This window comes from Narcine bancroftii, chromosome 6 (genome assembly GCF_036971445.1).
Source record: "Narcine bancroftii isolate sNarBan1 chromosome 6, sNarBan1.hap1, whole genome shotgun sequence".
In the NCBI taxonomy this organism is placed as follows: Eukaryota; Metazoa; Chordata; class Chondrichthyes; order Torpediniformes; family Narcinidae; genus Narcine; species Narcine bancroftii.
In genome coordinates, this window is record NC_091474.1 from 83,343,762 (window position 1) to 83,356,426 (window position 12,665).

Sequence of the window (12,665 nt, forward strand, 5' to 3'; positions counted from 1 at the left end):
CGTACAATATTCTGGTCACCAAGAAAGATTGACAGAAGTGTTCCCTTCTGGCCAGCTACAATATTGCCAATGCCTTTTGTTTTAAGTAAATTGAAAATGAGAGGACAAGACTGTGGCAACCAACTCAACCAAATGGGCAACAGAAAGGTTATTTGGTTTCCAAATGGTCACGGCATGGTGGGGCTCTCCAAAGATTGAGATGTTAGAACACCAATGGTGGAGAATGGCAGCAGGCTGTGGAAGATCACCATTATACAAGCAGACTTGGCATTCAAGAAACAATTTATCATCATGTAATAAAAGACATTGCAATATTACACAAAGTTTTTAGGGCAGACAAATTCACCATTGTCAGAAACTTCCTGAAATGACTCTTACAGTCAGAGAAAGAGAAATGAAAGAGAGTCCACTCTGAGTCACCACATCCCCACAGCCCCAGCAGCCACACAGAGTCTCGTCCAAACCATCAGCAGCCCGCGCACTAGATTGGAACTCTTCAGAGCCCTCGGCACCCTCTCACATCCCAGTTCCCATACTTGGTACGCCTTCAACCGGCCTCCAGCAATCTGCTGCCTGGCCTGAATCGCTCGACTGCAGTCGCCAGCAGCCTGCAACCTACATGGGTTCCTCACCTCGAGTCTCCAGCAGCCACCGCTTCTTCATGTTCTTCACCTTCAGAATCTCTCACTGTTCCACAGCCATGGTCACGTTGAGGATTGTTCTGCATTGATGTGTTGTACTGTTCAATACCAGATGTAATTCCATTGGCAACATCCCTTCTCCCATCCCAAAAGAATAGAGAAAATGAGGGCCAAGGGAATTAGGATGAAGAAATAAAATGAGGAATCTAGAGAATGGGGAGTGTGGGAGTGGAAGAAGATTGGAGGTGGTGGGAGAGGAAAAAGGGGAATGAGAGCAAGGAAGGGGCAGGGGCAAAGGAGTAAGGACAAGGAGAAACTGGGCTGAGGGGGGAAAAGAGAGAAAGGGCAAAGACAAGAGAATAATTGCAAGGTAGATTTGGTGGAAGAAGGGAAACAGTCAAATTTTTACATTCAGACATACACAAGGTAACAGGCCCTTCCAGCCTACAAGCCCGTGCCTCCCAAATATGCCAATTCACCTATAATCCCCATACGTTTTGAAGGGTGAGAGGAAACCAGAGCACTCAGAGGATACCCATGCATACAAACTTCTTACAGACAGTGCCAGATTCGAACCCGGGTCACTGGCACTGTAATAGTGTTGCGCTGACTGTGGAGTGTTGGATGGTATAACTTGTACATTAAACAGCATACAGGAAGGCAAAGATGTGATGGGTACAACAAACATTACTGTTCAGCTGCCAATGGGAACAAAACATTGAGATTCTGAGAGTCACAAATATTCAATGCTATTCAGAGAATCACTCAGAAAACTCAACTCCCTGAACGTATAAATAGCTACCTGCTAATTGAGGGAGTAACGATTCAAAGCAATGTTAAGCAAGACAGCCTTCTCCCATTAGCACTTATGGACCCACTTGCTTTCTAAAGTTTCCTGCATATGTCAAAGGTTCAGTTTAATGAGTGGCTACAAATCTCTGGTGTGCAATCACTCTGCCTCTCCTGTCAGTTAATGTCTAAAAGGCTTTAGCAGCACTGGGGCAGAAATAGCCTGCTGATCCCTTGGCATGTTGCCAAGGGAAGTCTGTTGTCTTCAATCATTTACAAAGGGACTGTCAGCTTGGTGCTGTGGATAGGTCACCTCATTCTGGATGGGGTGGGGGGGCTCTGAGTTTAATCGGGGGTTTGCGAGCAGAGAACTAAGAATGGATTCTGATATGGAAACGACAGAAAGGTTCTGGAGCAGTGATGGCCAAACCGCGGCTCTCTTGACATGAATGTGCGGCACACGCAAAGATGTTGGCTGGGTGTGGCTTGTGATCACGTGATTGTGGCACATGTGGCCATGATGAGGTCAGTGGAATTAGCAGAGTGTAGGTGTGATCTGGCCACTTGCCCTTTGGACCTCCTGATGATGCCCCGGACGACCGTGGTCCAAAGAATTAATAGTCGACCCCCTTAATTTTACCCTAAATATTTGGTTCACAAAGTTTGACTATTACATGTTTATGTGTACTTTTTAATTATTGAAACTAATACAAATTAGCAGTTTCAAAACTACATACATCGATAAATATTATTATGTACATATATTTCTTTTAATTTATATAAATTTTTTGTAACAAACTACATGTAAGAATTAAAGCGTGTGTGTAATATAATTTTTCATGGCTGGCGGCTCTCAAACATCTGGAGTTTGTTGAATGTGGCTCTAACATTAAGCAAATTTGGCCACCCCTGATTTAGACAAGAGGGACACAACCAGAGGCTCAGAGAGATGGGATTCCCGTTGCTGCCCACTGAGGTCACCTGCGGGCTTACTGCGAATGGGAAAGGTAGAGGGTGTGGTTAGAGAGGAGTTCTGGGAAGAAGGTGGTTGGTGCCCAAAAGGTCGGTGAGAGCTTGGAATAACGCCATCTCGAAATGAGACCCTCGATCCATGATAATGGTGCCTGGGACACCAAAAGCCGGAATCCAACAGACAACAGAGGCCCGAGCGACAAGCTCCACAGAGATGTTGGTGACAGGAACGACCTCCTGCCACCTGGTATTTCGATCCTCACACTTTTCCTTTCTGGTCGACCTGAAGCATTGCGGTACAGCGAGCCACCGTACTTGTTGAGGCTGTTAGATAGATGTTGCGTAAATGATTACAAGGACACACTCACTTCCTTCGGCAAAAAACTGTGTCCCCATTTTATTTTTCAGCATCAACCTGCAGAATCCTCTCTATGTTTCTGTAATGCCTGCTGGAGGAAAGCATGAGGTTAGGCAAGAAAACAATGGAGGTTGGGTTCAGACAGGGAAAATAACAGGGGGTGGGGTTCATACATGATCAAAGCGTTTCGGCAGAAACACAATTGGGTGGGTGGTCTGAGATCCTGTCACTGCATGTTCTTCTACTCCTGATTCAGATCTCCCAGCATCATACTGGAAGGAGATTAATGTTTTCCTGCCAAACACCATCCTCCCTGTTGCTCTGTTCATGGTGTCAGGCAGTTTTACACCACATTTTGGGACTTGTGCACTCTCCAACCTTTCAGTGCCCGGTACTCAACAATATTTCGTTGGTTCACCACCACCGACAGCTCAAAGGATTTGAACGATTTGCAGCTTGGTGTCTCTGATGGCACCCTTCCAGATCACACTGGGTTTCATCCTGAACTGAAGACACGGCTTTATGCTTGGAGACTGGCACATACTCGACTGGACTCCTCGAAGGCATGGATAACACCCCAGGTGAGCAGACTGCTACCTACGAAACCAATCTCTGATTCGTTCTGGAATTGCTGTCATGTTTCAATCCAATACAGGCATCAGGGAGAAAAGCTCGGTGAGGTGGCAAGCTCACAGCGTGCAGTACGCAACATTAAAATCCTGGAGTACCTTCACTACACATCAGCTCTCTCCGGAATGTCTCAGTTGCTGTTTTACCAGTGAGGAAGGAATAAACTTATTCAAGATTAAAGATTCAACTTATTGTCATGTAATAAAGACAGAGCAATGTTACACAAAATTTGTTTTCGTCTGTCTCAACGCCAACAGATTCACCCTCGGCAGATATTACCTGAAGCACATCTTATAGTCAGAGAAACAGAACCAAAACAGAACCTTCTCAGTCACCATGCATCCATAGGTTCACTTCTGGCGCTCCTGCAGCCCTCGCAGCTACACAGTCCAAACCTTCGGCAACACGAGCTGTAGATCAGAACTTCCAACACGATCAGGAAACCTTCAGCACCCTCTCCAAATCCTGGTACCCTTTCAGCCAGTCTTGAACCAGTCTCCAGCAGTCCGCAGCCCAGTGTGAATCCCTTAGTCGCAGTCGCCAGCACCCCACGGCCTGCATGGGATCTCTGACTTGAGCTACCAACATTCCACTGCCCTGTGTGTTCTCCAGTGCCTCTCAGTGGTCCGCCGCCATGGTCAATGTTCCCCGGAACATCTCTACTTCTTCTCAAAAGTGGGTCATCTCCTCATTTTCTGGTGCCCTGCATCAGTCCTCTGCTTCCCCAGAGTCTGCAACCTCTTGTGGCTGCTGCCAATCATCAGTGCCGCTATCTTGGGCACAGACCCCGCGGTTTCAGAGTTGGCTCCATTTACAGGCTCCATTTAAAGCCTGCGCAGAGCTGACAGGGGTTGGACTGGGCTTCTGGTGGAAAGAGAAAGAGTTTGAAACATTTAAATCATCCAGCAGTGGCAGATTATATTACTCTATACCTTTAGAGTAGTATTTGCAGATCTTCCCAGCTGCAATTTTTGGGTGAAATGGATGTAAAAAGAATTACAGTAAAACCCCTGGTATCTGGAATTCAAGCTACCAGCAGCCTCAAGCAACTGGTAACAATATTGAGGAAAATAAATTTTAAGAATTAAAATAAATAAGAATAATAGGTAAAATACACAAGTTTAAAATTGTGAAAGTAAATGATCTCTGAAGGAACACATCAACCTTTGGTGAAGATGGGAGCAAGGCTTTATTCGTGGCAGCTGTTTGAATGAAGTTGTGTGAAACAATGATGGCGTCGCCTGAGAGGAAGAGCTGGCTGATGCCGTTAGCCGTTGGGATGACTCTCTTTAAGTGTTTGCTTAGTTAGAGTGGCCCCAGACAGAGGCTTCATCTGTGCTTGAGTTGGGTCAGAATCCAATAACTTTTCAGTGGCTCAGTTTGGGCATGCATTAGATTATAAAGCAATACAGCACTGTACAGGCCCTTTGGCCCTCGATGTTGTGCCAACCGATACATTCCAACCAAAAAGTAACTAAACCCTTCCTACCTCATAATGCTTTATTTTTCTTTCATCCATGTGCCTATTTCAGAGTCTCTTAAATATCCCAAATGTTCCACCCTCCTCCAGGCACTCACAACTCTTTGTGTAAAAAAAAAATTATCTCTGATGCATCCCCTAAACTTTCCTCCTTTCACTTTATACAGATGTGCTCTGGTGTTTGCTCCCCTTGCCCTTTGAAAAATATGTTGGCTGTCTATCTTATCTATGCCTCTCAAATCTTATGGATCTCTATAATCACCTCTCATCCTTCTTCGATACAAAGAGAAGATCTTGCCTCATAAGACTTATTTCCCAATCCAGGCAACATCCTGGGAAATCTCTTCTGCACCCTCTCCATTGCTTCCACATCCTTCCAATAATGATGTGACCCGAACTGAACATAATAGTCTAAATGTGGTCTCTCCAGAGATTTGTAGAGTCGCAACATGACCTCTTTTTTGACTCGAACTCAATCCCCAGCATCCCATTGGTCTCCTTAACTATTCTATTAACCTGAATGGCAACCTTGAGAGATGTATGGATTTGGATCCCCAAGATCACTCTGTTCCTTCACTCCTTGAAGTATCTGACCATTAACCCCATACTCCGCCTTCAGGTTTGTCCTTCCAAAATGCATCATCTCACACTGCATCTGCCATTTTTCTGCCCAACTCTGCACAACCATCAACATCATCCACAACTATTACAGCAAAAAATATATGAACTACTGTCAGGTGTTAATCTCTTTTGGGAAAGAAAGAGTCGACAATCTCTCTAGACTTGTATTAACTGTGGTTGGATCAGAATCGAACTGTGTTTTAATTTTACATCTGAGCTACTAAAGGAGTAAGTACAAAATTCAATTATCAAATTCAGTTATCAATACATTTGGCAGATAAAAGTTTTGTTTAATTTGTTCTCCAGATTTAAACTTCACTAGAAACATAGACTCAAGTAATTCTTCTTATCATCCATTATGTGAAAATGGGACACATCGTCACTATGCAAGATTTACCATCCTTCAGTGTATATTCTCATCTTCCATATTTCATTTTTCATGTCAAAGAAAACAAATATATTTTACATCCTCGGGGCAATATTTTTGTTACACTGTTCCATGCGTTGGTGTAAACTTACAGTTGTGCTATTTTAAATCTGTCATTAACCTATTTAAAACTGGAGGCAGAATTTGGGGATGGAGGTGGTGGATGAAGTGTGGAGAAAGGGTCAGGGGTCCCTGGGGGCCAGTGGGGGGAGGGGGAAGTGTTGAGAGGTTATTTGTCCATTGGATGACCTCAGTGTGCGAGATTGATTTTCTCAAGCATTGGGTGATCTGGTCCATTGAGCACTGGAGGACTAAGGCCCATGTCATCGGGTGCAATCACAACCATGTTGGAGAAAATCAGCAGGTCACCCAGCATCAATTGGATTCTCCAGAACACCTGCGTATTGCACTCGACCGCAACATCTGCAGATTTTCTCGTTTAACCTCAGGGAGCAGGGGCTTGTTTGGAATCACGAGTCACGTGATTGAATGGATGGAGGATTGGAGGGCGGTGGAGTTAAACGGGAAAGTCTGCAGAAGCTGGGGGAAAAGGTCATACTAAAGCATGCTTGAGAAATTCTGAAGGTCACACAGCATCCACGGGAAGTACAGGGTAACCAATGCATCGGGCCTGAGCCCTTTGTCCCTTTGCAAAAGCAGGCCGGCGCCTGAACAAAATGGCGGTGGGGGAGGGCTGAGGCGGAGACAAGAGGCAGCATGGAGAAAGGGGAAGAAGAGCACAGGTGAACTTTTGAGATCAAAAGTGGATAGAGGTGGGAAGGTCCAAGTGAATAAAGCTGAGAAAGTGACAGGCAGAGAGGGCGGCTCCGAAGGGGGTGGGGAGCTGGAGGAAAAGAGAAAGGTGGGGGGGGGGGTAGGGAAGGGAGTGCTTAATGGAAATTGGTCAATGTTAATGCTCTCTTATTAGAGAGTGCCCAGATAGAATACAAGACAAATTTGCAATAGCAACAATCTCGTGGAGTGAGCTTGAAGGATAAAAGGAACTTGTTTTCGTTAAGTCTCTGGTGTGACCATACAAGAACATGGCTGTCCTGGGAATACGGACCCAGAGCTTTCCTTGACACTGGTCCAGGAATGCCTTCAATTGATCGAATCTGCTTAATGCAATTGCAACTCTTGCTCGGAGGTAGCCTGCTGAATTTCCAGTGTGACGTGAAATGATTGTTGAAGGGTTTCGCTCCAGAATAAGATTTCAGGTTTATTGTCAGAGTACATACATGACATCACATACAACCCCGAGATTCTTTTTCCAGTAGGCGAGGCAGAATTACCATTTATATTGGTAGTGCAAAAAACCCCCCTCAAGGTACACATGTAACCAAATAATGAAATGTAAACAAACTGACTGCACAATACAGGGAGAAAAAGAATCAATAAAGTGCACGAGTAAGAGTCCTTAAATGAGTCCCTGATTGAGTTTGTTGTTGAGGAGTCTGATGGTGGAGGGGGAGCAGTGTTCCTGAACCTGGTGGTGCATGTTTTGTGGCACCGATACCTCTTTTCTGATGGCAGCAGAGAGAACAGGATGGGTGGTGTGGATCCTTGATGATTGCTGCTGCTCTCTGATAGCAGCATTCCCTGTAATGGCAGCATTCCCTGTAGATGTTCTTGGTGGTAGGGAGGGTTTTGCCTATGATGTTCTGGGCTGCGTCCAATATCTTTTGGAGGGCTTTACACTCAGGGGTTTTAGTGTTTCCATACCAGACCATGATGCAGCTGGGTCATCGCACTTTACACTACACCTCTGTAGAATTTTGCCAGCATTTCTGATGTCATACCAAACCTCTGCAAACTCCTGAGGAAGTAGAGGCGCTGACATGATTTCTTTGCGATACAATTAATGTGTCAGGTCCAGATACAATCCTCTGAGATAATGACTCCCAATGACTTAAATTTGATCACCCTCCCCACCCCTGATTCCCCAATGATCACTGGGTCGTACACTTCTGGTTTCCCCTTGTGTAGTCAACAATCTGCTCCTTCATTTTGGTGACATTGAGTGCAAAGTTGTTGTTGGTACACCATTCAGCCAAGATTTCAGTCTTCCTGTATGCTGACTCATCGCCCCTTTATACAACTCACCATCATGGTATTGTCAGTGAATTTGTAGCCATGACGAGCCACTGTCAGATGTATATAGCGAGTTGAGCTAAACACGGAAGTAACCAGCACTACATATTGAAATTGCTAAATTAAATGCTGTAGCCAAGTATTCTGTACTGAGCTCCTATAGACGTCAGCGTACAACGTAGTGGAATTGCTGTACACGTTGTCGAGTGGAGATATACATGGGGAAGTTGATGTATATACCGTGGAGTCTAGGGCAAGAATGGCACCTCCAGGCTTGCATTACATCATTGCTTCTGTCACAGGGACAGTAAGTGACATCATCAATTATGTCAACAGCCCAGGTAAAGAAACCTATGTTGGATCGTCACATTGAAACACTTCTGCCTTTTTAATTGCAACGAGATACAAAAGATTCCATGCCATGATTTCAAGGAGCAGGGGTGTTCTTGCTGTTGTCCTGGTCAATATTCAATCAAAGTCACTAAAAGCAGACGATCTCATTGAAGTTTATAGAATCTTGGTTAAAAAGATTCAAGATGGTGGTGCTGCTGGAGCGGACCTGTGGGGAGCTTCCACGGGTCCAGCTGACCAGTCAACTGCTGTCAGCACCGAACGGGTTTTGAATGGCCCATTGAGGGAGCTGATGGGGGTTTTTAAATTTGAAATCCTGTGACTGCAGCTACAAGGGGCTGCAGACTCCGGGAAAGTGGAGGCCTGGAGCAGAGCACCAGAGGACGGGAAGGAGAAGTGGAGGAGATGACCCGCGGGGACAGTGGTGGATCAGTGAGGGGGCTGTATGGCTGAGGGCCCACGCAGCAGTCCACTGGATACTCGAGGCGAGGAACCCACGGAAGCTGAGGGTTGCTGGAGATTGCTGTTGGGAGACTCGTGCTGAGACCGGGTCAAGCTGGCTGCAGGGGTGTCAGGTATCGGAACCATGATGCGAGGGGGCGCCGAAGGGTTCCTGACCGTTTCGGAGGTTCGGATCTGGAGCTCGGGTCGCCAATGTTTCAGACTGGACTCTGTGTGACTGCGGAAGCAGTGGAGCAAAATCTATGGACTCTCGGTGACTCTGGGGGGAATTCTTTTGCTTCTCTCACTCCCTGACTGTAAGCCTGTAAGAGGCACTTAGTTAATTCCCGCCAGTGGCGAATCTGTCTGTATTGCACCAAGCAAAACCAAATTTCATGTAATACGACACTGTTTTGTTACTACGATAATAAATTGAATCTTGAATCTTAAAAGGGCTGATTTCCTTTCATTGGAGTCTGGGCTTTCACTGAAAATTACATTGGAATATTCCATGATTGTGAGAGATTGCGTAAATGAGAGCCTTTCTCTCATTTATTCATCAGACAAGAGCTATTTATCTTTTCCTAGATGGATTTTAATAAGCCTTTTAATAGCCTTTAAAACACAGAATTCAATAATGCAAAAATACATCCTATAAATCAGAGATTCGAGCTGATATCTAAATTAAGGCAATTTTTATTATATTCTGTTCAACTTCACCCTGACAACTGGTGCAAAGATAGCACAGAGGGAATAATTCTCAGTTGGGTGAAAATATCTCTGGCCATATTCATTGTTTAAACTTCACAAATACATCAAACTAAAATAAAAACACACCGAAATGCTGGAGGGACTCAGCCAGTCTTTTCAGCATCCTTTGGATACAGATATGTCACTGATGTTTCGGGCCTGAGCCCTTACTCAAGGAATAAGCCAGAGGCAGAAAATCTCAGAAAGTCTCAGAATTCAGACAGTGTTGGCTGGGGAAGGAGTCCAATCCAACAAAAGGTGTTAATTGGACCTGATATGGACGAGGTAAGAATTTATCATGGATGTGCGAAAGGAGACAAAATGGAAAGAAAGACAGAGATAGGGAAGGGTGATGGGGTGGGGTGGGGGTGCGTAACAAAAGCCAGAGAAGTCAATATTAATGCCATCTGATTTGAGGGTGCCATCGGAAGATGAAATGTTGTTCCTCCAATTTGCAGGTGGCCTCAGACCGTGGACAGGCAGGGCAGCAAGGAAATGGGATGGAGAATCGCAAATGGGTGGCTACTGGGAGATCCACGCTGTTGAGGCAGACAGAGCTGAGGTGTCAGTAAAGTGAACTCCCAGTCTGTGACCAATCTCTCCAATGTGAGAGCACTGGATACAGTAGATGACCCCTGCAGATTCACAAGTTGAATCTGGGAAGGACTGTTTGTGGCCTCAAATGGTGGTAAGGGAGGAGGTGTGGGTGCAAGTGGAGCATCTCCTGTGGACACAGGGGTAGGTTTTGAAAGATACAGGAAGCCATTTATCAACATCCTGCGCACGATGACCCGGTTGCAGAAATTTACCTTGCAGACAAACACAAGAAGCAATGCTGTACAGGTAGCATAGCAGTTCCCAGTGATTGGGACCGGGGCTCGAATCCTGCGCTGTCTGCAAGGAGTTTGTACACTCTCCCTGTGTCTGCGTGGGTGTCTTCCCACCATTCAAGAGGACGCAATTGGGCTTGTGCTCTTTCTTTGTCTGTTCCTTTGCTGTATGTTTGAATGTATGATTCTTTGAGTTAACTGAGAGACTGGATGCAGAGATATAGCAGAGACTGGTTACTGAAGTGCAGACTAGCAAGTGCTAAATCATCTAAAGGAAGAGAAGAGAAAATGCTGATGCAATCACCAGTTCAAGCGATGAATGTGGGGAGAGAAACAAAGTCAATGCTTCAAATCAAAGACTCTTCATCAAAACCATGAAAGTGGGGAAACAAGTGTGTTTTAAGTTGCAGAAATGAAGGGGGGGGTGGGTTGAGAAAACAGAGAGGATATATTTGACTTAGTGCAGACCAATATTTTCAAAGCAACAATCATTAGAATTGGGGGGGGGGGGGGGGAAAGAAAGGAACATCCTGAAGCAGGGAGGTCCAGTTACCCCTGTGGGGGTAAGGGGTGGGGGGGGGGGGAAAGAGAGAGGTTAGTGGTTAGATGAAATTGTAACATTCAGTACTGAGATTGAGGGGTTTTCTTTCTATCACAGACATTCCCTCAGTTCTCTCCACCCATCCCTTCTCCGTGACGTGCAACACACAGTTTTTTGCTTTTCCAGTCTCGTTGAAGGACCTTGTGATGTCAGTTCAGGATTAAGTATTGGCCGGGTGAACATGGGAGCCGATCCTTCAAGACTTGACTTTGGGAAGACCTCTGATGAACCCCAAGCACCCAGCATTTCAAATGATCTGGTGATACAACTATAGAGTGACAACACAGAAATAGGCCCTTGGACTATCCAGTCTGTCAAACTATTTTTCTGCCGAGTTCCGATGACCATAGCCCTCCATATCTTCTATCCAAATTTTTCTTAAATGTCAAAATTGAACCAGTCTTCACAACAGATGGCTGTCCGGCCCACAGGCTCACCACTTCACCTTTTAACCTTCACCCATGTCTTCTCATTCTTGTCTCACCTAATCTCAGTGAAAAAAAAATCCTTCTTGCATTTACTCTATGGATACCCCTCATAATTTTGTACACATTACATTTTCGAAGGAGGGAAAGCAGAAATCAAGACCAGCCATTCTCAACGGGAGTTCAACAGCCCCCACCTCCAGCGGGCCCCGGCACATTTAAGTAAAGGCCTTATTTCCTTTTCCCCTCACATAAGAAATATTTTTTTTAAAATATAGTATGAAAGAAACCAAAACTTGACTGCTTCACAGAAAAGGGGCCCATAAACTTTGGAGGCTATGGACAACACAGGTTGAAAATGGCTGCACGAGGGAAACACTGAATCATCTGCTACATCATGGTGTTTCCTGAATCATCAAGGCTTGGCAGGCTGTGGACCAAGGAATGGCAAATGGAAATCATGTTGATTCAAGATTCATTTATTGTCATGTAATAAAACAGGTGTAATATTACATGAAATTTGCTTTACTCGGCTGGAAGGCAGACAGATTCGCCATCAGTAGAAAATGCCTGGCGCCTCTTACAGTCAGAGAAGGAGAAGTTAGAGAGTTCCACCAGTCACCGAGTTCCCACTGTTCGAAATGTACTAGGGTTGTAGTTTAATTGGGTGTAAATTGTGGGGCATGGACTTAAAGGATGAAATAGTCTGTTACTGTGCTGTGTGTCTAAATTTACGAAAAAAAAATGTATCTGTGCATTTGCCTCTAGCACTCCTGCAGCCACACAGATTTCTGCTCGATCCATCGGCAACCCGATCTCCAAACCTCCGACATGATCAGGAAGCCTTCAGCGCCTAAGGCCCCCTCGGGAGCAATTCCTACCTTCGGCACCCTCTTGCATCCCAGTTCCGATACCTGGCCACCCATCAGGCAGTCTCCAACAGTCCACATGGGCTCCTTGCCTCAATAGCCCGCCTGTGCGTTCTTCAGCCCCTCCCTGGTTCACCGCTGTGGCCAACATACCACTCTCCACCAACACCAGCAAAGAAACCTTTGCAGCAGGTTGGAAATAATGTTTCAAAAGTAAGTACTAAGCCAGGTGTGGGCAACCTTTTCTTTAAAAACTCACATTCCACTTTAAATATTCCCTATGCCATTGGTGTTCTATGATTAGTAAGGGATTCCTTAAGGTGGTATATGGGTGGAAAGAAAAAGTTTGAAAACCACTGTTTTAATCGTACCTAATTGACTTGTTATGT

At 45.3% G+C, this 12,665-nt stretch overlaps 1 protein-coding gene across 1 annotated transcript in view; it reads right to left on the reverse strand.

Moving 5' to 3' along the window:
• Positions 1–2,246: 2,246 nt before the first annotated feature.
• Positions 2,247–12,665, reverse strand: part of unc5b (unc-5 netrin receptor B) — a 313,598-nt gene continuing 303,179 nt past the window's right edge. Inside the window, exon 19 of the transcript XR_011340201.1 lies at positions 2,247–2,848. The gene's annotated coding sequence lies outside the window, so the exon portion shown is untranslated. The remainder of the gene's footprint in view (positions 2,849–12,665) is intronic.